Consider the following 27,897-nt stretch of genomic DNA (forward strand, 5'->3'; position numbering starts at 1 on the left):
CTCATCATGCTTTTAATAAAAGCTATTATATTCTGGTTGGTTTTAAATAAATATGAAATTAAGCTATATTTTTGGGTCTAAATTACTCTTCTAAACCATTTTATTATGTGAATGTTAGACTTATTCTACTAATTTGTATATAATTTTTACAACTGAATGGAAGGAAAGAAATTTCTTGTTCCACACAGTATACTAGGCATAGGAGCTCACAGGCAGCAGGTGATGTTAATCTTAGGCCTTACTGGGCTCTGATATTTCGATATTATGGGTAAGTTTGTGATTGTAAATGGTGTTTCTATAACAGAGCCCAATTAAGCTTAATTAGCAGAAAAGACTTGACACTCCTGATTAACAACTCAGCAGCTATGCTGGTGCCCTCAGGTTTCTGACATCTAGCACCAGGTGTCATTTGCATAATAATGGAAGCAATAAAATATTTTCAATCCAATGAGTTTATTCAGCAGAAATAATCTAAGTGCACTTTAGTTTTCTTTAAGACACTGTCATCATTTAGTTTGAATAATGTCTACCTCCCAGTTTGTTGTTGCAGTGAAATGATAAAGACATTTCCAGAATCATTGCCATCACTGCCTACAGCACATGTTGCTTAATTGAAAAGACTTTCATCCTTGCAGTCTAACCATTTTTATTTTACAAAACAAACTGAACTAAAAGCCTAAGAAAAGGAAATACGCATATATGGCTTTGTGTGCTTATTTTATTTAATTTGGTATTGGTCACACAACCATGGAGGAAGATAATTCTTGGGAATCAGAGTTTCCATTGAATGGTTCCTATCATCGCCTATTGATTATTTTACTTACATTAACAACACATTTCAGAGAGATTGCTTACTCTGAAATCATGTCTTCTTCTGTTCTAGATGAAAGTGGCTCCATAGTTAACAATATTCTACCTAATACATGTGCACATCCTGTTAACATAGTGAAGAGAACAGACAGGAAATCATAAGATTTACGCTTAGATCCATGAACCACAGGCAATTCTCTTTTGCAGTACACACAAGGTATTCTAACTGTCTGGTGATGGGGCCCATGTCTGAAATCCTAGCACTCAGGAGGCAGAGGCAGGGGGGTCTCTATGAGTTCAAGGACAGCCTTGTCTACTATGCTAGGTCACGGATAACTAGGGCCACACATAGAAACCATGTCTTAAAAAGACAAACGCACAAAGTAACAAAAATATCTCTCTGCCTGCCTTTTTCCTGTTTGTTATACCCTGCAGCAGTGCTTAGCACATTACAAATGTTAAATAAATTCTGAATGAACTATTAAGTGAATGACAGAAACAAATCTTAATGGGTCATGCTGTGTGCAGTCCTACTATGGAGATGATGGTGTAAATCATACTTACTAGACAGTGAAACCACTTTTTCGTCAGGACCTTTACTTTTAAATTTATATACTCTGACCAATAGCAAAAAATATCTAAGATTTTAAATATTTCCAAGGAGTAACTGTTCAAAATGTGCATCAAAATGCAGAGTGTGTTAAAAGCACAGCATTGGTTAGTTAATATTAGGACATTCATTGGAATCTATACTTTTTGATCATTTTATGTTTTCTACCATTTAGGAACACTGATGAAAGAGATTTTGCTAACTATCGATAATAGTTTGGGTAACAGATGCTTGCGGGGCTAAAATGCAAATAAAATGGTGAAAATACACTTTGCTGTAGTCAAATGAAATCATTTGTTCACTCAAAAATCTGTTCAAGTATTTCCAGTTTCAATACATATATATAATATATATATAATATATTTATTCAACACAGAAATATACAACACAAACAAGTGGTAGGCTGGCATGAGAAGGTGTTGAAAACACTTAGATGATTTTAAGTGCCATTTCTACCACTAGTGTTACCAGCAAGAATCCTTCACTAACAACAGATAGGAATTCAGTGAAAGCCTGGCTTTTATCACCCAGTTATGAAGGGTTGCTGAGGTGAGGTTTGGTATACTACTTCGTGCTTCCTGCAGATCACATGATCACATGCACACACCTGTTCAGGAGCTATTTTTGGATCCATGTATGAAACACACACACAAACTCACACACACACACACACACACACACACACACACACACACACACACACATACACCACCACTACCAACAACAACAACAACTACAAAAACACACAGAGACAAGCTTATTTTTTTTAAAAAACCTTGGCTATTTCAAAGGCTGGGCACTCCTAAATCATCTCCTGCTACCCCAAGCCCAGTGGGGGAAGTGGCCAATGACCTCTCATTCAAAGTCTTACATGGTTGGTTGGCTTTGTTTCCTTCTATTCCACTCACAGTGATTCTACACCCAATCTTCTCTGCATCCAACCCATGCAACATTAAGTGCTTTGCCCTATACTCAGCCATTTGTCACTGGCATCTTTAGTGATCAATCAAAAATCAAAACAAAAACAAAACAAAACAAAACAAAACAAAACAAAAAAAATGGGGACAAAGACTTTAAACACTTCGACATCCACATTCCTGATTAAATCAAAGTATTAGAGCCAATCTCTAACAAAGGACCTAACTTGTAGCTCAATTCTGTTGAAGTCCAGACCTTAAACATGAATTATTATTTACCTTGCTGGCAAAATATTTTTTTCAGTCCCTCATGCTATTGATCTCTGGCATTCTCTAAACTAGACCAGCACTTGATAAACAAAACCAGAGTTTTATAAAAAGATGCAAATAATTTGTGTGAGATCGTTAGTATTCTGTTTCTATGTCTTTTGAAGAACCAATCCTTACCTGTCACCTTTTTTAAAATTTTCTTTCTTTAGCCAAATTATATGCTTTAAAGATATAAGTCATTTCTCAAACAGCAATGTTGTCCCTCTCACATGACAGGGTTTTATGTTGTAGGTACTAAATAATACATGAAGGTACTAAATTATATTAGTTTTGAGAGGTCAAATACAAAGAATGTGAAAGCCAAAAGAGGCAAGGGAGTTAATTATTATGTTGTTAGTTCTGAGGCAAAAATGACTCCCAGAAGGTTTTGGTATCTCCAATTTAACCATCTCCATCAGTTTTTGTAGACAAAGCTACTGGTATGACTCCTTAAAATCTATGGCCTTTGTAGCTAAGAAACTAGATAGAAACCTTGAGGCATATGTTCCAGAGAACTTCGAGAGAGCAGGGGATTGTAGGCAAATGCCTCACCCAATGATAACTGTCCTAATCTGGAAGACTTATATTTTATGAGCTCCTGTCATCTAGGCACTTTCTCCACTCATCTAGCATAATACCAGAGATATCAAATGGCTATTTGCAAAGCCCTTGATCCACATATATTGTTCACATCATCACATATTGTTTATGGTAAATCAAGTAGATATAATATGTCATGCTAAGCTCCCAAAAGAATTTTTATGAGAAAACAGGAATACATATGAAATTCTGGAATATTTATGTAACAGTAATAATAAGCTTATTAAAAGGTTATAAAAACATTTTGTTTGAAAATTTAAAATCATAATAATCAAGTATGATCTTTAATTCAGTATGAAACATACCAGAGTCATGCTTTAAAACAGTAAGAAATATTTGACAAAACCTAATAAAATGTTTCCATGCTGTATCTTTGTCCCTTCCTTTATGGACGCTCAGTAATCCACACAAGTTGTGCTTGTTGGGTTGTGTATTAGTCAGGGTTATCTAGAGTTACAGAAGTTATTGGTAGTCTCTATATAGTAAGAAAATTTGACTTATAGTCTGTAGTCCGACTCCACAACAATGGTTAGCAGCCGCTCTGAATGAAAATCCAAGGATCTAGCAGTTGCTCAATCCCACAAAGCAAGCACACCAAGAGATGAAAATCCTCATTCTTCCAATGTCCTCATGTACATCTCTAGAAGAAGGTATGTCCCAGATTAAAGCTGTCTACCACCACGCATGAATGTCGACTTGCTTTGTCCCAGATGACCTTGAACTCAGACTTGCCTTAGTCTCCTGGCATTCATAGCCACTGTGCCTCAAGATCTCCATGCCAAGATCCAGGTCAGAAACTTGTGTCTCCCAACCTCAAGATTAGGATCACAGGTGAGCCTTCCAATTCTGGATTTTAGTTCATCCCAGATATAGGCAAGTTGACAACCAAAAATAGCCATAACATTTGGAGACAAGTGAAAATTAGTGAACATGTGGTTTCATGATTGCATGAGAAATGGGAACACTGAGAAAGGGAAAATAAGAGGAGGAAGATATTAAAATTATAGTCTCATTTGAAAACATCGATTTGGAAAGATCATAGTAAAGCTCTTAGGAAAATAATAACCTTGTGAATAAAATATAAAGTTTAGAAAAATAGTTGACCCAGGTGTACCACACTCTGAGAGGATGCTATACATTTATTTATTTTTCCGTAAGAAGGACTGAGGTATTCATTTTTTGCCCTTTGTTTTTCTTTAATGTCATATGGCCTGTGAGTTGTTTCTGGGTGTTCTGAGCTTTCTGGAGTTAGTATCCAATTATCAGTGACTGCATATTATGTCTGTTCTTTTGTGACTGGGTTACCTAATTCAGAATGATATTCTCTAGATGCATCCATTTTCCTAAAAAATTCATAAAGTCATTGTTTCTAATAGCTGAGTAGTTGCTCCATGTGTAAATACACCACAATTTTTGTATCCATTAATCTACTGAAAGACATTCTGGGTTCTTTCCAGCTTCTGGCTATTAGAAATAGGGCTGCTATGAACATTGTGATGCATGTGTCTTTATTGTATGTTGGAGCATCTCTGGGATATATGTCCAGAAGTGGAATAACTGGGTCTTCAGGTAGGACTATGTCCAATATTCTGAGGAACTGCCAGACTGATTTCCAAAGTGGTTGTACCAGCTTCCTACCCCACCAACAGTGGAGAAGTGTTCCTCTTTTTTCAAATTCTCACCAGCATCTGGTGTCATCTGAGTTTTGAATCTTAGCCATTCTGACTGGTGTGAGGTGGAATCTCAGGGTTGTTTTGATTTGCATTTCCCTAATGACTAGGGATGATGAGCACTTCCTTAAATGCTTCTCAACCATTCGATATTCCTCAACTGAGAAATTTTTTGTTTAGCTCTGTATCCCATTTTTAATAGGATTGTTTGATTCTCTGGAGTCTAACTTCTTGAGTTCTATGTATATATTGGCTATTAGAACTCTATCAGATGTGGGGTTGGTAAGGATCTTTTCCCAATCTGTTGGCTGCCGTTTTGTTTTTTTGACAGTGTCCTTAGCCTTACAGAAACATTGCAATCTCATAAAAATATAGTCTTGTGGCAATTTTTGATATTCAAAGATCATTATGCTTAATATGTACTCACCAAGAAAACTGTTTCCATGTTCCGTTCTGTCCTACATGTACTTTATCCTTATGGTAACTAGTGGGATTTCAATGCATGCTATCAAACTTCTAAAAGAATTAAGTACTGACAAAAATATTCATATAGTGTTATGCCAAAATGCCTTTTAAAATCTGTATATGTATCCCTTTAAAAAATAAAGTTGTAAGAGATAAAAAAAAAAAAAAAAGAAAGAAAAAATAGGTGGCCTGTTTCAACAGTGCACAGTGTTTGTAAAGTTTGCTGAACCAGAGTGAACTGCCTGTGTTTCTTCTCTCTCCCCTTAGCTTGGTTAGCTTGGTTTTATGTTAATATAATTGTCTCCAAAAGCACAATAAAGTTTGCTATAATATCTTAATCAGTAAGGCAAAATATATGATAACATTGATTGAAAAGCTATAGTAATTCATTTGTCTGTCCAAGAAAAAAAAACAATTTGTTTAATTTATTATATTAGAATTAGATGCATATTGCCTCCAGCCAATGTGGATGAATAAGAAGCAGTTTTTATATCTCCATTGTGGCATTAGATACAAATGTGTCTTTATCTGATAATCAACATAGTTTCATGCAGAGAAAAGATATATAAGGTCATATAAGCAGTGACCTGATTAATGTGTCTAAGAAGTGGAAAGACAGAAATGGATATTCAAACTGGAATGGAAGTATGTAAAGTGAAAGAGATGTGTGAAGAAAACTGTGTATGTGTGCATAAAAAATAGAATTGAAACTGTTAGAGAATTCTATTTTTAGCAGAGGAGTCTTTAGCCTGGTAAAGTAGCAAATATTACAACCCTGCAGAGAACTTATCATCTTGACAGGGACAAAAAAATCCAGGCAGACTGGAGAAGAATAGACCTATGGGGGGGGGGACAGAAATGCAAGCAGTTAACATTATGATTCAGCAAACCTTTCAAACACCAGGCACTATGGAAAGAAGACTCTTATTTTTCTAAACTTTGTAGTTTTTTTCACAGGTAATTTATTTTCCTAAGAGCTTCACTATGCTCTTTCGCATGGCCCTATTTTATCTTTCACAATAGAATTTATCACTACTTGACATATATTTATTCACCCCTTGTTAGAATGTTCTCACTTTATCCCTGTAAATTTAAGGTTGACTCTTGTGTCCCTTCTGCTTAGAACTGTGACTATCACTGAGATTATATTTGTAAAGAAGCTATGCACAGAGCTTTGAGTACTGATAGGCTTTTTTCTATTTTTAAATAATGTTTAGTGTATAATAATTTTATTCAATTACATGTTATAAAGTATCTAAGTATAGTATTTTGCTTATGACTTTGAGATATATATATATTTTTTTGTATTAGAATATATTCTTACATGGGTACATCTTGAGTTGAACGTAACATTAACTTAGAGCTAGACTGATGACACCAGAGATTATCTTTTCTAGAAATCTGAAGAAATAACTAGTCATTTAACATATTTAGCTTATATGTATAATGCCCATGTAAAAACTAATTTTTTTTTTTTTTAAATTGAGGGAATCAGAATGATGAGTAATATACATAGGACACAAATCAACAAAAATTTTTGAGTCAATCATTCAGCAAAGAGAATGTTTAAAATGCATGCATATTATAAATACTAGTAGAACATGAATCTCAGATATCCACCCATATTGTAGTCTATCCTTTTTCATCCACAGATGTATGTCATGAACTTGAGTGTCCCACAGAGGTGACATAAAGCTGCAGGACCAAATCAACAAAGCATCTGATGAGATATATCAGTACATTATTGTCTTCATTTTTATTTTATTTTATTTTATTTTATTACTTACTGTGTCATCTCAATTATACTAATCAATGTGCAGGAATTTCAATTTAGCACATAGATACACAGACAAAGGATTACATCCAAAGACCTAGGTTTATATGATTTGGCTGGAATGTAGACATGACCTAGATTACAGTCTGATCTGGCTGGAATACAGACATCTTCCTAGTACCTTTAATCCTTAACAATGGAGGTTAAATTAATTTATAAAAGGAAGCCATGTTTAAAAACCATACCTCATTGTGAGGCAAAAGTGGCATTCAGAGAAAGACTTACCAGAAAGATTTAGAGAAAGAATACATCCAACTCTTATTAAAACAGGCAGTAAAAAGAGGCAATTTGATAAAGCATCACAGAGAGGGGGGAGGGGAGAAAGACAGTTTTCCAGAAACCAGTAGCACGTGAAGATGGGAAGAACCAGAAAATGAGAATAAGTGAGAAGATTTATTATTAAAACAGACTACCAGAGTTCACTTGAGGCCAAGCAGAGGAATTCACTGAGGAACCAAGCAAAGCCAATTTGAATCATTCAGTTTGGACAGAAGTTTGATCCAGAACAGCTAAATTGAGCCAGCCAGCCAGAGTTCAGAAAGAGGTAGAAAAGATGAGCTTATTCAGCAGAAAGCTTCAAGTACAATTATATCTGGTGAATAAAAATTACTCTTATATATGAAATTATTAAAAATGTCTGCTCTGTACTGAGCTGGAATTCATGAGTGAACCCTGCTACTGTCTGCACTGGAGTGAACTGGAAGAAGTCCCTCTCTGGGATTTCAGCAATCTTAGCATTCAAATTTCTTAATGCACTCATAGTATAAGATTCCCTTGAGTTTTCCAGCTGTTTTTATTACTTTCATTTGCATGCTGCTCCCTGGGGATTTGTGCTAAGGACTGAATAACATACAAACAAGGCAATCCACTCCTTGTAATTTATGAATCTACCATCTAGCAACAATGGCTTTTGTGAAAGTTTGTGGTCAACCTTTCCTGCCCCTTGTACACACTGATTTGTTTTGGTCAATGTGAGCCTCACTTGTTCTTCAGGTGGCTTCAGATAAAACTCAATGTACTCTTACATACATCTCTAGTTACCCTATAGGGTCATTTTCAGACAGCTAGGAATTGTTGGCCTCTGTTTCTCTCAGTGAATAGATGACATAATCACTTCAACTTATTCACGTTCCAAGTAAACAATTTTGGGGAAAGCCCAAGTTAGAGATAAAAAGGTATATTTCTATAAACTTCCTATAGATAAAACAAAAACCTAAAACTTTCTTCAACCATTTTATTTGATGTTTAAAGCCACTAACTTTATATGGCATGATGAACAATGTATTATTTGCTTATTATCTTTGCCCTAATAATATCTTGAACTGAACCTGCCAAACATTGTATTTCCTCTGTTTCTGCTGAATCTGTATTCACTGCCATCCTTGTTTTGTAGTGAAAGATGCCACTCTTGAGCATTAGCAATGGAGCCAGCATTTTCTGTATGCTAAATCTTCTGCTTCTGGTGTATAATCCCTGTTCAAAAGACACTATTTTAATATTAATCACTATTTCACAAAGTTAGTTATTATTATGAAAAGCACCTTCCTAATCAATGGTACTTCTTTATCTATTTAGGATGTAAGATATCAGATAGTAAAGAGCTAACATTTATCACATCTTTTAAAGACAGACAACCTCTAATTTCTAACTACCCAGGCAGCTGTGTATCTCACCTGTTCCCACTAAGTTTCCATTTTAATAAAGCTTTCCCCTTCAACTGCTAAACAACACAGTCTTTTTATTAATCTGCTTTGGTTTAATAGTTTTCCAAATAAATGTTTTACCTTTTCCTAACATCTACTTTCTGAGTCTGTCATTGGCCTTTTAACTGAAGACTTATGAATGTGAGTTACACACTTTTTGTGAGTTGACAGTTTCTAGCTATGTACTTTCTGTTGTTCTAGTTATGAATCTTAATAAATCATAATTTTGTCATTACTAGACCCTTTTTGTTTTCAGATAACATTTTCAAGTTGAAATGAAGGTACTCTTCAGTTATTGTCTTTCTCTTATTTCTATTCTGATATTAGTGTCCAGAACAAAGATGAAAATATCAGTCACATATATCAGTTCACTTCTGCCTCCTACTAAAACATGTTTTTTTCTTTATGTAATATGCAGAAAGATGTGTTTTTAAAAGGCCATTGTAGATTTTTCCTTAGGTTTTATCTCAACTGACTTATCTAATTTTTTCATGAAATATTTGTTTGTATTATTATTGTTGCTTAGTAACAATTAAATTAACTCCACTGTCTATATTTTCCTGCCAAGAATTCAGAATTCAAATGTATTATTTCACTTTTTGCATTGTTCTTGAAGATAGTATTTCATATTCATGAGAAACAGGGTACTAGCCTTAGAAATGCTACATTTATTCTGGAGTTATAAAAATACCCCAAGTTTTTGTAAGTAACCAAGACTAGTATAAAAAGAAGCATATGAGAAATCACCAGCAATGGAAAATGTCAGCAAATAGCTCACAGTGACTGCATTGCTCATCATGGATTTCTTTCATTTTCAACACACATACCACACACAATGAAAACCTTGTAGGACGACCATCCCGTAGCATTTGTTTGTGACAGTTAATAACATATATATTGGAACTTAAGAAACTAATGGTCAAAGAAAATTACTTAATTCTGCTGTATACCAGCTGATCTCTAATTATATTTTACAGTAAAAATTCTACTTCCCATTTTATGGCTTTCACCATAGCAGAAGTTTACTTTTACTCCAAAACATTCTAGGCCCAAGGTATTTTCCTCTGTTACTCTTGATTTCTCAAGGGATGATCTGTCAAGTTTCAGCTGTGACATTTAGATTTCTGAGAGTAATTTTCTATGATAATCATTTTATTTAACTTCATTTACATATTTGGCCATTTGACATAGTTCCTACTGGATGAGAACTGAGTTTAGACAAGGGTGACTGTGAACTCTTGTTCCTCCTACTTTTAGTTCATTAGTGTTGTGATAATAGGACTGTCATCACATGCATCTCCTGATAACCATTTAGACAGAAACATCTATAGATGAATGTTTTCTCTTAGTTGCAAAATTACATTTAAGTTCTCTTCCTTTATTTCCTAAAACCAAATAGCTAAGAATACATTTTAATGATTCCTTGGTATATTGTCAAAGAAGAAAGCTTGGAGTGGGTGAGAGAGGAAGATCCAACACTACAGAATGGCAAGATAGAAGCAGTGCATGCTTTCAACAGTAGGTACTGCTACAAAGGAGTATGTTTGCTTAAATGGCTGAATCAATAGCTGAGAGACAACTCCCCAACCTAGGATGTCTAAATAAAGTACAGACCTGGAGATTCCCTGGGACTGACTTGGAGAGGAGTTATTTGGACTCATAACCATCACAATAATTGCATTTATTTTAAATGAATCATATGGAAGATATTAAAAAATATCTTTCTTAGCCACCAAAAAATTATTATTTTCAGGTTAAGAATTTGATATGCTAGAGTTGTTATAGAAAACTTTAGAAGTGGTTGAAATTGAAAAGATCGTTGCTTTTTTTTCTTCACCTAACAGAGTATTGTTTAATGGCAAAGTGAGGCCAGCTCAGAAGCAACCCTGTAATGAGATACACTTTATTCTCTGAAGAGAAGAGTTGACATGAAGTGATATGACAGCTAAAAGTGCACAGTGGTTCCCATCTAAAGTTGTGGTGGTGCCATTTGAGAGGTGGCTTTCAGCACAGTCCACACCTGCCTGCTTGTCAGAAAAATGGCTGTCATTCCTTGTGGTCAAAATGCCCTTTTTTGTTAATTGTACAAAAAAAAATTATGTACGAAAGGTTGTACATAAATTGCTCCCCTTAAAACAAAGACTAAAGTGTCAGGACTCAGTCCCACATATAGATAAAAATAAAGAGTTGATTCATTCTGGTTTAAATATTTTTCCTACCTTGTAATTCCACTTTTCCCAAAGATATATCACCTATATCATAAATATCCATGAAAAGATGTTTAAAATAAACAACCAAGACAATGCTGTTCTCCAATCCTTCTTAGGACAGCCCGCCAGATGAATCTGTACTTTGTTAAGTAACTTTTGTTTAAAAGGCCTGTTTGCCTGCTGAAGTCATTCCTTCACGTAATCCAAAGCACAGGAGAAAACTTCACCCAATGCCAGTATGTAATTATCTAACAAGAAAAAAAAAAAAAAAAAAAAAAAAAAAAAAAAAAAAAAAAAAACTTATATTTCTTTTCCTCCAAGACTACCAGCATAAAAGAAAAAAATGTTTGAATCTATTTGGACTATGTTTAAATGGAAGCAAATTAAGTATTTGGTCTGGGCTATCTCATTCTTTTTTTGTAACACTGGAAGAATTCACCTCTGGGTAAATTGTGAAAGAGCAATCACTGATTTTCAGTCTTCAAAGTTTAAACACATAGCTGATCTTCTCAGAGTCAGCAGGAATTTCTAAGGGTATTGGAAATCTGGGATACTGTAAAAAGACTAAAACCAAGAGAAACATGAAAAAGGAGAAGATTCACAGCACAAATTCTAGGGGAAGTTTGGAAGAACTTTATTAAAGTTCTCTGTCATTTGTTTTCTCTGAGATAAAGCCTGGCCTTATATTTAAAACTTTGAAACTGACACAATGCCATTTCTACATTCTCCTGTTCTGGCAACTTACAGGCCTACATAGATAGAGCCTAAGATGCTAACTTTCAACTTCCTGGAGAACGAATGCAGGGAAAGCCATGTAGTAAAGAGGAGTAGACCATGTGACTGGAGCTCTGCTCTTTTGTTTTCTGATTGTAAGGTCCTTGAAAGAACATTGTACTTCTCTAAAATCAAGAGTTTTCAGTTAAAGTGAGAAGTTCAGGCAAGATTAGCTCAGCTCAAAGGACCCTTAAAGTATAGTCATTCAAAAATTATTCATAGAAACTAAAAACTGTTTTCACTTCATACTGTTTATAACAGGTTAAGGAAGAAAGTTCTTCATTACATAAAAAATAAAAAAGTAAAACTTAAGTCTACACAATTTTTTTTACCTAAACAAACACATTTTCAACTACTTTTACTTGATAATGTATATCTTTTGATTTTTTTATAATTAAAGTAATTTTATCAGGTTTATTTCTAAAATAATTTGTTTTGTAATTTCCACTGCTTTTTTCCTATTGGATATCTTGTGTAGAGTAGCTTTTATACTTGTGAAGATATACAGAATTCGAATAAAAGCTGTGTTGCATACATTAAAAGCCAAAGTAATGGCAAATGTGGAATGAATACACACTAGCAAAAGTAAGTACAAAATAAGACATTCTTTGCATTAGATTCTGATCTAATTCACTTACATGTTCTCTCTAGGTTTTGTTGGTTTATGTGTCATTTTTGTTCATTTTTGAAAAAAGAATGGTCTAATAATATGCTCTTAAATTACTGCTGATAGGCCCCAAGGAAACATCAAGTATGTGCTTGAGGAAAAAAAATTGAAATGGATAGTTATATTTTTTTAAGTTCCAACTTAGTTATCTGTAAGATTAAAAATGACAGTGTCACCTACTTGATAAGGTTGTTATAAGGACTGAATGAGCTGAAAGTATTCTACCTCGTTTGCACTATGTATGATGACTGGATAATGTTACTTGCTGACATTGATACTTATTGCTGTAGTTGCTGAATATCCATTCCTCTAGTAATATTTTGAATGACACCATTGCATAAGAATTTTTATGCTTATCTTGTGAGGAGAATATTATTGAGAACTACAGAAATTGAGATACTGTCACTAACATCACACAATACAAGTGTGATTAAGGTAGATATAGTTATCAGATCTATAAGGAATTAAGCTTAGAACTTTTTCTACTATATCTCTATTGTGCTATGTTTTCATGGGCTCTAATATGAATGCAAACATATTGAATTTTTAAAGTTTATGAATCTGAGTTGAAAATTATTCAAGGTAGAATCCTATTATTGGTTTTATATGAACTAAATTTTATTAAGGTTTTAAAAATCAAATGAGTTTGGTTCAGTACCATTCCTAATGTAGTGCAATGACTATCAGATTTCGGAGTGATCCTCTGTGTGGCACTCCTCACCCTATACAGTGTTTTTTCGTTACTATTTCACTTGTCTTGTGACCCAAATCACATGGTTTTATTTAGTCAAATATGTTATTTCCTTCCTTCCTTTCTTTCTTTATTTGTCTTTCTTATTTTTTAAATCAATTGTTAACTTTGTGCTATTTTAAAAGAATTATATCACATCCCAAAAAGGTCATTACTAACTGATTATAATAAAACATAAAGATAAGATTGAGAGCATATCTACATCAGTGTGTTCAATAATTTAAACTTCCCCCTTCTTTCCCTTTTTCCTTTTCTGCCTCTACTGGTCTTGAACAACAACAGAATCATATTGTATTTGAATGCTCTAGTTTAGTGTATTTATTGAAAATATAATTTATTTCAAGACATTTTTATTAAATGCCTCTTTATAAAATACTATTCATTGACCTGGTGCCAGAGCTCTCTGCACCCAGACCCTCTTGGGAGAAAGCCAGTCTTATGGGAATGATGACACATCTGAGAGCACAGGTGAGACCACCACCTCTGCTCCATTTCCTGGCCCAAGAGGAAACTGCCAAAATCTCACAGGACACAGCAACAGAGGAGTAGTCTCGAACAAGATCCTTCATCCAAATCTAAATAATGTCAACAGCTGGTCAAGATGCAGAGCAAGTAACCAGTTGATAGGGAAAAAACATAATCAATCAGAAAGGAGATTCTATGAACTAGGGGTATTTAAGACAAAGTAGAGGAGGAGAAAGAATGGTTTCTTTCTAGATGTTAGTAGAGTAGAAAAGTCATCAGGCTGTCTTTCTGTGTCCATCAAGTATCAAGCTTTCATGTGTATTCATTGCTAAAATTAAATGGCTCCTCAGCAGTGTTGCTTATCATTCTTTGTGCTCATTCTACCTCACTCTGTCCCTGCAGAGAATTCCAAGGTGTGCCCCCACATACCCGTGAGCTATGGCCAGGACATAGTTCTGGTTTCTCACCCCTGACACAGAATTATCCATTAATGCATTTATATAAATAAATATATTAGTCTCACCACATTACAGAAAATTATCACCTCTTACTGATAACAGCAGTTGCTTGACTATACCCAATTTTCTAACAAATTTGGGGGCCCTGGAGAAGTATACCAAGATGATCTTCTGAGATGAAGGTTCACCTGTATTGAAATAAATGTCAGAGTTGGAAAATGATAAATGATTAAGTAGGCCATCATATTTGAAGTGTTTCAACTTGATTTAATCACAGGACAAGGGAATGGAGTGTGTCTGCTGGCTTATCTCTAGCCCCTTGAAGGGATTATTTGGGTGTGGCCTCAGCACTTGATAATTTCTATTAGGAGGGCATCACTCAAGGAAGGCAGAGTTTCACATAAGCACAGTATACTCTCAAAGTAGCAGTGGATATTATCATTTTAGGTGACAAACACATTCTCTATTTCACATCCAAAGAGCTCCTGTTGACAACATGGATTGTACCTGACCATGGTAACTTCTTGTAGACATCTTTCCTAATGACACAAATTTCTTCTTATTCAAACTTGTTCCAGTAACATATCTGTAGCAATTTTGTTTCATGGAAGTCAGATATTTCATACTGTTGATACATACCAATCATGAACATAACAAAAAACTTGACTCAAAGCAAGGTCCTGCTGACCATATATCCTGTTTTGTTTTGCATATTTATGAGACTTGCTAATCATATGAAATTCCACAACTATAAGGTTTATGTAAGATTCAGGAAATTCAAGGTAAATATGAACTATCATGTCTAAAATGCCTTGACTCAGGGCCCTCTAAGTGCATAATTTCCAGCACCTGCATATGAGCTCATCATGGGTTTTGCAGTTTTAAACTTCATAAATTATACCTGAGCAATGTTCAATACACAGCTCTGAGCTGTTTCCCTAGTTTTTCACTCTTTGGATTTGCATTCAATAAATTATCCCTGTTTAACTGAGATCTGTGTTCATGTCCCATGGACACCAATACTTTCATTCAACAGTACATAGGACAATGAGACAAAGTCAGAAAAGGTACCCTCATTCAATGAATTATGTGTCAAAAAAGGAGGGAATTTATTTGTGAAGAGGGTCGGGGTTTTCTTAAAACTTTGGGTACTCTCTTTACTTGTGCAACAGCTTGAAGAATACACTTCTGATCTTCTTTGGTATTCACATGTAGAGGAACTCATAAATGCCTGGAAACAATCAGAACTCCTGATTTATGTAATGAAGGGAACATTACTAATGTATGTCCTAGGATGTTTGATTACACTATAAACTCCAAGACTGTGTGAAAAAAAATCTTTTTATGGTATAGCTCAGCCCAAGCACAGACCTTCAGCATAAGAGCTTTCTGTTTATTGTAAAGAAGGATTTTCTTCTATACTCTTTTATTGGAAAGCTAAAAAGTCCACTCTGGGTCCAAAGCAGAGCAAAAAACAAGTTGATAGAGAAGAAGCACAACTAAACTAATGGAAAGTCTTGGAGTAGAGGGTATTTAAAACAGAGTGGAGAGGGAAAAATAATGTGTTCCTTTTGGAAGGTCAGTGAATTAGGACGATCATCTGAGTACTTTATCTGACTCTTTGAGGAGGCAGGTTTTTACCCCAACATCTGGCTACAGGGACTTCTGGTAAAATTACATGTCTGGGATTTTTGTGTTCTAAATCAACATATTGACTGTGCACCATTTAAAAAGTCCCATGAACAGATAGATTACACATGCTGGGGACAAACTGGGAAGCCAGGAGATGTTGGCAAGTCACTTGAGAAGTTCTCAAGGAGAGAGTAAAGGATGAGAAGCACCATGTAAGAAGATTGATATTTTTTTACTTTATTTTTATTAACCAAAATAGTTTACTGCACTAGCTCAATGGAAAAGTAGATTGATGAAATAAAAGCCTTAGAAGAAAATTAGAGAGACTTTTAAATAAGAATAAGAAAAATAGTCATACACAGCCAGAAGAATTTTGACAAGGGCCTAACATACCATCCCATAAGGACCCTAAATGTGGATGACTCAAGGTTCTTAGAAAGCCAAACTTAGTTTATGCAGTGATTACATACCAGCCTACAGTAAGTGTTCCCCAGGTTATAAAAACATAAAATGAAAACTTTAGGCATGTTAGATTTAAGTAGACTTGAGGAAGCCAGTGTTTTGTGTAGTATGCACTGGTTCATCATGAAGTATTTTTTAAATTCATGGACACTTCAGGACAGAGGTATACTACATGACTGGGAAGGTTTGACAACAGAAATATTGGAAGCTGTTCTTCAGTTTCATGATAAACATGGTAGAAAGAGGAACACATGATTACAAAACTAAGAAATTGTGCAAGAGGCAATAACATTTCCCAAGATATATTGCTAGGTAAAGGTAAATATACTGAGGCAGCTCGTACAGGCTGAGCAACTGGTGAGTGAGAGACCTAGGCTGCTGGGGAGCAGAGGGATCTCTGCGAAGTGCACACAGAAAGGGCACCCCCTGCCCTGACCTGCCCTGTCCTCCCCGATCCAGTGACTGGGAACAGATCTTAGGAACTTCTGTTCCCACCCGGAGATGACTTCAGGACACAGAGCAGAGCCTGGCCCAACTGCCACCCGGAAAGGTGGCTCATACAGGCTGAGCAACTGGGGAGTGGGCGACCTAGGCTGCTGGGGAGCAGAGGGATCTCTGCGGAGTGCACACGGAAAGGGCACCCCTTGCCCTGACCTGCCCTGTCCTCCTCGATCCAGTGACCGGGAACAGATCTTAGGAACTTCTGTTCCCAGCCGGAGACGACTTCAGGACACAGAGCAGAGCCTGGCACACCTGCCAGACGGAAAGGTGGCTCGGAGAGGCTGAGCATCTGTAACCAGGAACAGATCTTAGGAACGTCTGTTTCCACCCGGAGATGACTTCAGGACGCAGAGCAGAGCCTGGCCCAGCTGCCACCCGGAATAAGGGCTGCCAGGGAGTAGAGAGATCTCTGCGGAGTGCACACAGAAAGATACCAGAGACACAGACCAGATACAAGGGAAAGGCAAGAACATATCACTGATAACAAAATGGCAAGAGGAAAAAGAAAAAGTATATCCCAAGGAAACCAAGACAATCTAGCAACACCAGAACCCAGCTCTCTGATAGTAGCAAACATCTGAATTCCAAACACTCCAGAAAAAAAAGACACAGACCTGAAATCATGCCTAAAGACGCTGATAGAGTTACTTAAAAAAGAAAGAGAGGAAAAGCAAAAAGATTCAGAAGCTATTAAAGAAGAAACAAGAAAAACACTCAAAGAACTCAAAGAACGAGAGGAAAACAGAACCAAAAAAATAAAGGAATGGAAGAGGGAAATTAAAACAGAAATTGACACAATAAAGAAAGTGCTAAAAGAGATAACCCTAGAGTCAGAACACCAAAAAAAGAAATCAGGAGTCACAGAAGCAAGCATTTCCAACAGATTACAAGAGATCGAGGAGAGAATCTTGGGGGCAGAAGACAACATTGCAAACATAGACAAAACAGCCAGAGAAGATGCAAAAAACAAAAAGCTCCTAACCCGAAATGTCCAGGAAATACAAGACACAAAGAGAAGACCGAACCTAAGGATAATAGGAATAGAAGAGGGAGAAGAATATCAACTAAGAGGCACAGTAAATATCTTCAACAAAATCATAGAAGAAAACTTCCCTACCCTCAAGAATGAGATGACCACGAGCATAAAAGAAGCCTTAAGAACTCCAAATAGGTTGGACCAGAGAAAAAATACCTCCCGACACATAATAGTAAAAACATCAAGTGCCCAAAGTAAAGAAAGAATACTGAAAGCAGTAAGGGAAAAAGTCAGGTAACATATAAAGGCAGACCAATCAGACTCACACCCGATTTCTCAACAGAGACTATGAAAGCTAGAAGAGCCTGGACAGACATCATGCACTCCTCAAGAAAGCACAAGTGCCAGCCCAAGCTGCTATACCCAGCAAAACTATCAATCACCATCGATGGAGAGACAAAGATATTTCAAGACAAATCAAAATTCACACAATATCTGACCACAAACCCAGCACTACAACGAATTATAGGTGGAAAACCCAATACAAAGAGTGAAAATACAGCCTAATAAAAACAAGAAAACTCCTAAACAAGAAAAATAAAAGAAGAAAAAAACACAGACACAACTCAACTCAAAAAAGCAAAAATGGCAGAAAACAGAAACAATTATTCCTTGATATCTATTAACATAAATGGTCTCAACTCCCCAATAAAGAGACATAGACTATCAGACTGGATACATAAACAAAATCCAGCCTTTTGCTGCATACAGGAAACTCATCTCAGAGACAGAGACAGACATTGTCTCAGAGTAAAAGAATGGGAAAAAAACTTCCAAGCAAACAGCTCCAAGAAGCAAGCTGGAGTGGCTATTCTAATATTGAATAAAGTAAATTTCCAACCAAAAGTTATCAAAAAAGATAAAGAAGGACACTTTTTACTCATTACCGGGGAAATCTGTCAGAAAAACTCTCAATCCTTAACATATATGCTCCAAATAAAAAAAATCACCCACATTCATAAAAGAAACTCTACTAAAGCTCAAAAACCACATTTCACCCCACACAATAATAGTGGGAGACTTTAATACCCCACTCTCACCAATGGACAGATCAGGGAAACAGAAACTGAACAAGGACACTGCAAAACTAGCAGAGACTTTGAACCAACTAGAATTAATAGATATATACAGAACATACTATCCTAAAGTAAAAGAACACACCTTCTTCTCACCAGCCCATGGCACCTTCTCGAAAATTGACCACATAATTGGACACAGAACGAGCCTTCATCGATATAAGAAGATTGAAATACTCCCATGCATCCTCTCAGATCACCATGGTCTACGGCTGGGCTTTAACAACAACAAAGACAACAAAATGCCCACATACACATGGAAACTAAACAACGCTCTGTTAAAGGATAGCAGGGTCAAAGAAGAAATAAAGAAAGAAATTAAGGACTTTCTAGAATTCAACAAAAAGGATAACACAACATACCCAAACCTATGAAATGCAATGAAAGCAGTATTGAGAGGAAAACTCATAGCCCTAAGTGCTTCCAAAAAGAAACTGGAGAGAGCTCACAATAGCAACCTGATAGCACAGCTAAAAGCCCTAGAACAAAATGAAGCAGATATACCCAAAAAGAGTAGATGGCAAGAAATAATCAAAATTAGGGTAGAAATAGACCAAATAGAAACAAAAAGATCCATTGAAAAAATCAACAAAACAAAGAGATGGTTCTTTGAGAAAATCAACAAGATTGATAAACCCCTAGCCAGACAAACTTAAGGGCAAAGAGAGAGTATCAAAATTAACAAAATCAGAAAGAAATGTGGTGACATAACAACTGAAACTAAGGAAATTCAAGAAATCATCAAATCCTACTACAAAAACTTATACTCCACAAAATCGGAAAAACTGGAGGAAATGGACAAATTCCTAGACAGATACAAGGTCCCAAAGTTTAACCAGAACCAAGTAAACCATCTAAATAACCCTATAACACTTAAAGAAATAGAAGAAGTCATCAAAAGCCTCCCAACCAAAAAAAGCCCAGGTCCAGACGGGTTCAGTGCAGAATTTTATCAAACATTTATTGGGGATATAACACCAATATTCGCCAAACTATTCCAAAAGATAGAATCAGATGGAATATTACCCAACTCATTTATTGAGGCTACAACAACCCTTGTACCTAAGCCACACAAAGACCCTACAAGGAAAGAGAACTTCAGACCAATCTCACTTGTGAACATTGATGCAAAAATACTAAACAAATTCCTTGCAAACCAAATCCAAGAACACGTCAAAACCATCATTCATCATGACCAAGTAGGCTTCATCCCTGGGATGCAGGGATGGTTTAACATAAGGAAATCCATCAATGTAATCCACCATATAAACAAATTTAAAAACCAAAATCACATGGTCATCTCACTAGATGCTGAGAAAGAATTTGACAAAATCCAACACCCCTTCATGTTAAAAGTCCTGGAAAGTACAGGAATCCAAGGCCCATATTTAAACATAATAAAAGATATATACAGCAAACCAACAGCCAACATCAAACTTAATGGCGAGAAACTTGAAGCAATCCCACTAAAATCAGGGACTCAACAAGGCTGCCCAATCTCTCCCTACCTATTCAACATAGTACTGGAAGTCCTGGCTGGAGCAATTAGACAGCAAAAGGAGATCAAGGGGATACAAATCGGAAAGGAAGAGATAAAAACATCACTCTTTGCCGATGACATGATAGTGTACTTGAGTGACCCCAAAAATTCCACCAGGGAACTCCTACAGCTGATAAACAATTTCAGCAAAGTGGCCGGATACAAAATTAACTCAAACAAATCAGTAGCCTTCCTATACTCAAAGGACAAACATATGGAGAAAGAAATTAGGGAAAAGGTACCCTTCACAATAGTTACAAAAACTATGAAATACCTTGGTGTGACTCTAACTAAGGAAGTGAAGGACCTGTATGACAAGAACTTCAAACCTCTAAAGAAAGAAATTGAGGAGGATCTCAGAAAATGGAAAGATCTCCCATGCTCATGGATTGGAAAGATCAACATCTTAAAAATGGCCATCCTACCAAAAGCAATCTACAAATTCAATGCAATCCCCATCAAAATTCGAACCCAGTTCTTCATGGAATTGGAAAGATAAATGTGCAATTTCATATGGAATAACAAAAGACCTAGAATAGTAAAATCCATCCTCAACAACAAAAAAACATCTGCGGGAATCACTATCCCTGACCTCAAGCTATATTACAAGGCAATTGTGCTTAAAACGGCATGGTACTGTTACAGAAATAGGCAGGTCGATCAATGGAATAGAATAGAAGATCCAGAAATGAGCCCTCATGTATATGGTCACCTGATTTTTGACAAAGGAGCAGTAAACATTCAATGGAAAAAGGACAGCCTATTCAACAAATGGTGCTGGTCCACCTGGCACTCAACATGCAAAAGAATGAAAATAGACCTGTTCTTATCTCCTTGTACAAAGCTCAAGTGTAAGTGGATTAAAGATCTCCACATTAAACCAGATACACTGAAACTATTAGATGAGAAAGTAGGGAAAACCTTAGAACACATAGGCACAGGAGAAAATTTTCTGAACAAAACACCAATGGCTCAAGCTCTAAGGTCAAAGATTAACAAATGGGACTTAATGAGATTGCAAAGTTTCTGTAAGGCTAAGGACATCGTCAAAAAAACAAAACGGCAACCAACAGAATGGGAATAGATCTTTACCAACACCACATCAGATAGAGGCCTAATATCCAAGGTGTACAAGGAACTCAAAAAGCTAGACACCAGAGAATCAAATAACCCTATTAAAAAATGGGGTACAGAGCTAAGCAAAACGTTTTCAGTTGAGGAACACCGAATGGCCGAGAAATATATGAGGAAGTGCTCGACATCCTTAGCCATCAGGGAAATGCAAATCAAAACAACCCTAAGATTCCACCTCACACCAGTCAGATTGGCCAAGATCCAAAACTCAGATGACAGCAGATGCTGGTGAGGCTGCGGAGAAAGAGGAACACTTCTCCACTGTTGGTGGGGTTGCAAGCTAATACAACCACTCTGGAAATCTGTCTCAAAAAATTGGATATAGTACTACCTGTAGACCCAGCTATTCCACTTCTGGGCATATACCCCAGAGACACTTTGATATACAACAAAGATATATGCACCACAATGTTCATAGCGGCTCTATTTATAATAGCCAGAAGCTGGAAGGAACCCAGATGTCCTTCAGAAGACGAATGGATACAAAAATTTGGTACATATACACAATGGAATACTACTCAGCCACCTGAAACAATGACTTAACCAAATTCTTAAGAAAATGGCTGCATCTAGAGAAGATCATCCTGAGTGAGATAACCCAGTCACAAAAGAACAGACATAATATGCAGTCACTGATAGTGGGATGCTAACCCCAGAGGCTTGCACTCCCCCAGAAACAACTCGCAGACTGTATGAAGTCCAAGAAATAAAGAAAACAAAAAATATACATATATTCACAAAAAAGGTAAATATACTAAGTTATAAAGCCATCTTGAATTGGATGATTAACTCTAGACTTTCTGTCACATGGCAGCTTTAAATACTTCGGATAAATAGGATAAATCCTCAGGAAAAAGGTTCAAGTGACTTACTTAAATTATTCATAGCCCAAAAAAAAAAAAAAGCCTTCACTGTTTTTTTTTTTTTTTTTTTTTTTTTTTTTTTTTTTTTTTTTTTTTTTTTTTGCAAAGATTGACTTCACCTACAAATAAAATAATTTTAGATTCAAAAGTCTGAAAATGTGGATTAAATCTTTGGCTTGATAAAGTTCTAATTCAGAATGCAAAAGAGTGATTAAACCTGAAATGCAAGACAACCACTGATACAGGAAAGTGTTCGATAAGCCACTGATTTTGAATCTCACATTTATGATGCTAATTGGATAGGAAAAGTACCTTCTAATTTTTTTAAATAAATTCAAGATGACAGATATTTTAATTGTGATAAGCTAGACCATTTGAAAAGAGATTTTGCTATTTTTCTATATTATGCTTTAAAATCAGAAATAGTGTTACTTCCATGAGTTCGTCTATTGAACCAGATTGTTTTCACTATTTTGGATGTGGTTGTTTGAAGGTACTTGACTCAGGGACTGTCACTATTAAGATGTAAGGCCTAATTTATGAAGATATAGCCTTGCTGGAGGAAGTGTGTTATCATGAGGGAGGAAATTGGTACTCTCCTCCAGGTTACCCAAGACAGAGCCTTATCCTGTTGGTGTTTATTATGGGATGTAAACTCTTAGATTCTTCAGTGCTATGACTATCTGGAAGTTGCAAGGCTTCCTGACATGATGATAATGGACTAAACCTTTGAACCTGTAAGCCAACACCAATTAAATGTGGTCCTTTATAAAAGTTGTTTTGAATAAATAGACATACTGACTTTTTTTAAAGTTAATTTTGTATCTAGCAACTTTGTTGAAGGGGTTTAACAGCTGTAGGAGTTCTTTGGCTGACCATTTGGCATCACTTACATATACTATCTTATCATGTGTAAATAGCAATCCGACTTTTTCTTCTCATTTGTATTCCCTTGATCTTTTTTAGGTGTCTTATTGCTCTAGCTAAAAATTTAAGTACTATGGTGAATAGATAGTGAGTCTTGGCCCTGATTTTAGTAAAATTACTTTAAGTTTCTCTAAATTGAATTTGATATTGTCTATTGGCTTGGTGTTTATTGCTTTTATTATGTTTAGGTATGCACCTTGCATTCCTCTTAACTGCAGGACTCTTTCTAAAAAAGATTTATTTATGTTATTATATAAGCTGTCTTATTATATATAGATGTCTTTGAACACACCAGAAAAGGACCAAGGAAAACAAATTCACAGACAAATGTGAACACAAAAGCAAAGGAGCGGTGCTGACTAAAGTGGGGGCTCCCAGACCTCAGCACTGACTTCACCTTGAAGCTGTCATACACGTAAAACACAGGCCATTAGATTTCAAAGTGTGGATGGAAATATGAACATATAAAAGGTTTGCACATGCATGTATACATGCACACACACAGACACACCCATACGATTAAAAAAGTAACTAGAGTCAGAAAATGATAGAGACAGAGACAAACAGAGAGATCCCAACGAGATTCAGAAGAAAGGCATGCAACATTATTGTCTCAAAGTATAAGACACAGAGACACAGAATAACAGCCATGTTCTTCAGGCCTTCTACTTGAACTCTGAGATGAACAATGTGGGGCTAAGGTTCTCTTGCTGCTGCCAAGAGCTTTGAGCACTTGGTCACCTGCCAGGCAGGTACTCAACACAAAATCACAGCCTCTGAATTTACAAAGCGACCACCAGTCAAGGGCATTCCAAATGCACACTGGGAACTCACTCTCCACTGTCTCTATACCTGGATTCTTCAATCAGACCACAGTTCAGCTTTCTAATTGGAGGAAGAAGAAGAGCACATTTCCATTCTCATTCCTGACTAAGCTTCAGGTTCTGCCATGCCTCCTTGAAGTATTTTCATACATGAGTTTTAGTACGGGGACTTTCTGGAGACTCAGCTTCCTAGAACCCAACACCTTAAAAGGATAAGATGAGGGTGGCATTGCAGACCCAAGACTGACAACACAGCATTTGGAGCAATTCATACCTCTTGTTTATGGCCCGCTCTGTGACATAGATTAGGCAATCTCTCAGCTTGTTCTCTTCTCGGTAATGAGCTGCAGCTTTCTGGTCAGCCTCTTCTCTTCCTTTTTAACGTTCTTCTTGTTTAGGACAGTGGCAGGGGATAATGTCTGTCTGCCAGCCTCTGTAGGTGAATGAACGTAAGTGAACTTACATGGTGAGAACACAGAGTGTAGACAGACCACACTGAGGCCCAAACAGAAAGAACATGTTTGGAAACCAGTATCAACACAAAGAGTTTGGTCCAGGTTTGAGATGCCTGCTCAGTGGATCTCAGATCTCCCATCACTCTACAGAGAAGATGTAGGCAGCCAGGTGTTTCCTCTGCCCCTCTACACATTCTTACGATGACCACAGTGATGGCTTCTCTGGGATTATAATTAACCACACAAGGTACAACTTGCCTCAGAGAACTCAGTACTGTGATTTCAGAAGTCAGATGATAAATTCACCATCTGAAAGTACTTGAATACTTGGAGATTCTCAGATATCCTACCATGCTACTCTAGGCTTATAACATTGGATTAAAGAGCCATGCAGGACATGGTCATCAGACTAATCAATTTCCCTACTGAAAGACCAAACACCCCTTAAGTGGCAATAGGATCCAATCTCTGTCTTGGTCTACCTCCTCTGTTAGGTTTTGTCTACTGTGGAGAAATGCCTACCACCCACAACCTCTGATAAAGAAATCTAAAGTCACTGTCATTTCTCCCCCTGTTACTACTGCCAGATAGCCATTGAAGTAAAAGAAGCAATGGGAGTGAAGTACCTTGATTCCCTGCCCTAAACTGGGATAAGTTAGAACCTCCATGACTCCTGAAGTGTTCTCATTATATCCCACTGTAACATCACCAATGACAGTAAATGTAAAGGCAGGGAGTTCGCAGAATAACAACTTTGGCCTTGCTATCTCCTTCCTGCCTTTGGTGATGGAGAATCTAATGTTCTGACATCCTTGACTTTCAGTAACTGTGATAATCACAGAAATTAATTAGTTTACCAGAGACTCCAGTTCCTTTGCCCTATTGCTAGAAATGCCAGATCAAGCCCACCCCTGCAAGGAAGCTCACCATTCACTGCTCAGGACGTCCTCCACATTTCCCAGGACCACTTCCTTTGTCCTTTATTATTCTGAGGTGAAAGGCCAGCTTCTTTCTCTATCTACTTAGTCTCTGTACAATCTATCTTCACTCTCCCAAAAACACTGCTCACAAAACAAATCTTTGGACATAACATGTAGACAGGGACTGAGAGAATCTTGTGTACTTGTTGTCACTACAGAGCTGGTGACATCACAGGAGATGACAAGAACTCTCCAGGAGACAAGAGAATATCTCAGAAGGGATTGCAGATGTCAGAGGGAACAGCCTTTGCCTCCCTGCTAATGTTTTCTCTATACTGACAGGAAGCTGGGGTGCCCTTTCCTTGAGACTTTTCTGGGAAATAGTCATTGAGCACCTCCTCCTAACAAAACCAGATTTTGTTCTAGACTTGATTGGAAATAAGTAATTCCTGGGTATGGAACTGAGTGTTCCCTTTCCAAATTCTGACCAGAAATGTTTTACCCTAACTGAAATTTTACTCATTCAGCAATATTAGCCTTTGAAACTAATGAGAAATCACACCAGCTTGAATATGCTGCCAAATGTTCTCCTGTCTCATCAGGTACAGGTGTATGGAATCACATCCAGCAGTAGCCTGCAGGATTGTGTTGTGGGTGTGTGTTACAATCATAAAGGGGCACAGTCATAAAGCCTTGTGTTTAACTTTTGAAAGTTTCCCCAAGTTGCCTTATGAGAGAAAGTTACAGTCACCACGGTGCTGGCAACAGTCTGAAGATCTGTTGGCAGAGAAAACTGAAGTAGGGGAGCCACCAGTAAAAATGCTTTCAGGCTAAGTGTGGGATTCTCCTCTTCACACCAAAGTCACCAAATCGGGATTGTTTATAGCTATGCAGTCATATTATGTCTGAAAAAATAAAATAAAATATTCAACAGAACTGAGGGTGTTAAGGAGGAAGGTGTAGGACAATAGTATTAACTTAGTTGACAGAGCAAGGGTCTAACATCTTTTATTCAGGTTCATGAGTCACATCACAAACCACACAAACACCAGAGCCCCAATTTTTTACATAGAATTAGGTGTAGTGAAGCAATTGCTGCCCTCATTAAAGATGACGGGTATCAATACTAAGTGATCACACTGTATGTGGTTATACAATTACATTAGTGGAAAATGCAGCACAAGTGAAGAGTGGGAAACCAGCACTGTGTCCTGGCTTCTCTGTGCTTAGACCTGGTTCTCATCTTAGGAGCTCCTGTTGAGGCCATGGACCTTGTCTGACCATGGTAAGGTCAGGCATACAGCTTTCCTAATGATACAAAGTTCCTCCTGATAAGTCTTGGGCCCACCATAACTATAGCAAATTTGTTACATGCCAGCCAGCTATTTTACACTGCTGCTGTAATATTCCTCCAGGACATGGATTGAAAGAGAAGATTGATTTAGAGCAAGATCATGCTGACCACATACCCTGTTATGTTCTGTATGTTATGAGGCTAGTTAATGTTGTGAAATTCCACAACTATAAGCTTCACATAAGACCATCAAATTCAATTTCACTATGAACTATTATGTCTAAGATGGCTTGAGTCAGGACCCTCATAGGCCATCATTTCCAGCACTTGTGCATGAACTCTGTGGTTATTGCACTGTGCTGGCCCTGAGAAATGTCTAGTACACGATTTTGAACTGCTGCTATGATTGACCAGTCTTGGGGTGTGCATTCAATAAATGATTCCTGTTTAGGTGAACTCAGTGTTTCTGTTGTTTGTGGGGTGACCCCTTGACACCAAGCCTTCCATTCAGCAGCACTTAGGACAATGAGCCAAGGTCAGGAATAGAGATATCATGCCATAAATTATGTTACAAGAGGGATGGAGAATTCATCCCTTGTGATAAGGCTCAGGTGTCTTCTTAGTGGATTTTAGGTCCCTATTGGCCATGTGCAACAGCTTCAAGAGCCCAGCTCTGATGTTCCTTGGGAGTCCCATGATGATGCACTCAGACATGACTGAAAACAACCGGAACAATTGTCAGAAAGCTTAATTTATATAATGTAAGGAACATTGCTAACTTAAGTTGCAGGATATTTGATCACGTTGTAAACCTCAAGATTGTGTTACTTACTGAATAAAACAAAATACAAAAAACAAAAGAAAATTCTTCTGGTGCTGTAATTTATTCCTAGCCCAGATCTTTAACCCAAGAGCTTTCTGTTTATTATAAACAAGTACTTTCTTCTTGTGCAGCTCAACCCTAGCCACACCTTTATTGCACAGCCTTAG

The 27,897-nt window shown here is 36.8% G+C and overlaps 1 pseudogene across 1 annotated transcript in view; it reads left to right on the forward strand.

Moving 5' to 3' along the window:
* Positions 1-264: 264 nt before the first annotated feature.
* The window catches only part of LOC308419587 (secernin-3-like), a 30,600-nt pseudogene continuing 2,967 nt past the window's right edge, over positions 265-27,897 (forward strand). Inside the window, exon 1 of the transcript in view lies at positions 265-268. The product of the transcript in view is annotated as a secernin-3-like (transcript). The remainder of the gene's footprint in view (positions 269-27,897) is intronic.

The sequence above is a fragment of the Micromys minutus genome (genome assembly GCF_963924665.1).
Source record: "Micromys minutus genome assembly, chromosome: 4".
In the NCBI taxonomy this organism is placed as follows: domain Eukaryota; kingdom Metazoa; phylum Chordata; class Mammalia; order Rodentia; family Muridae; genus Micromys; species Micromys minutus.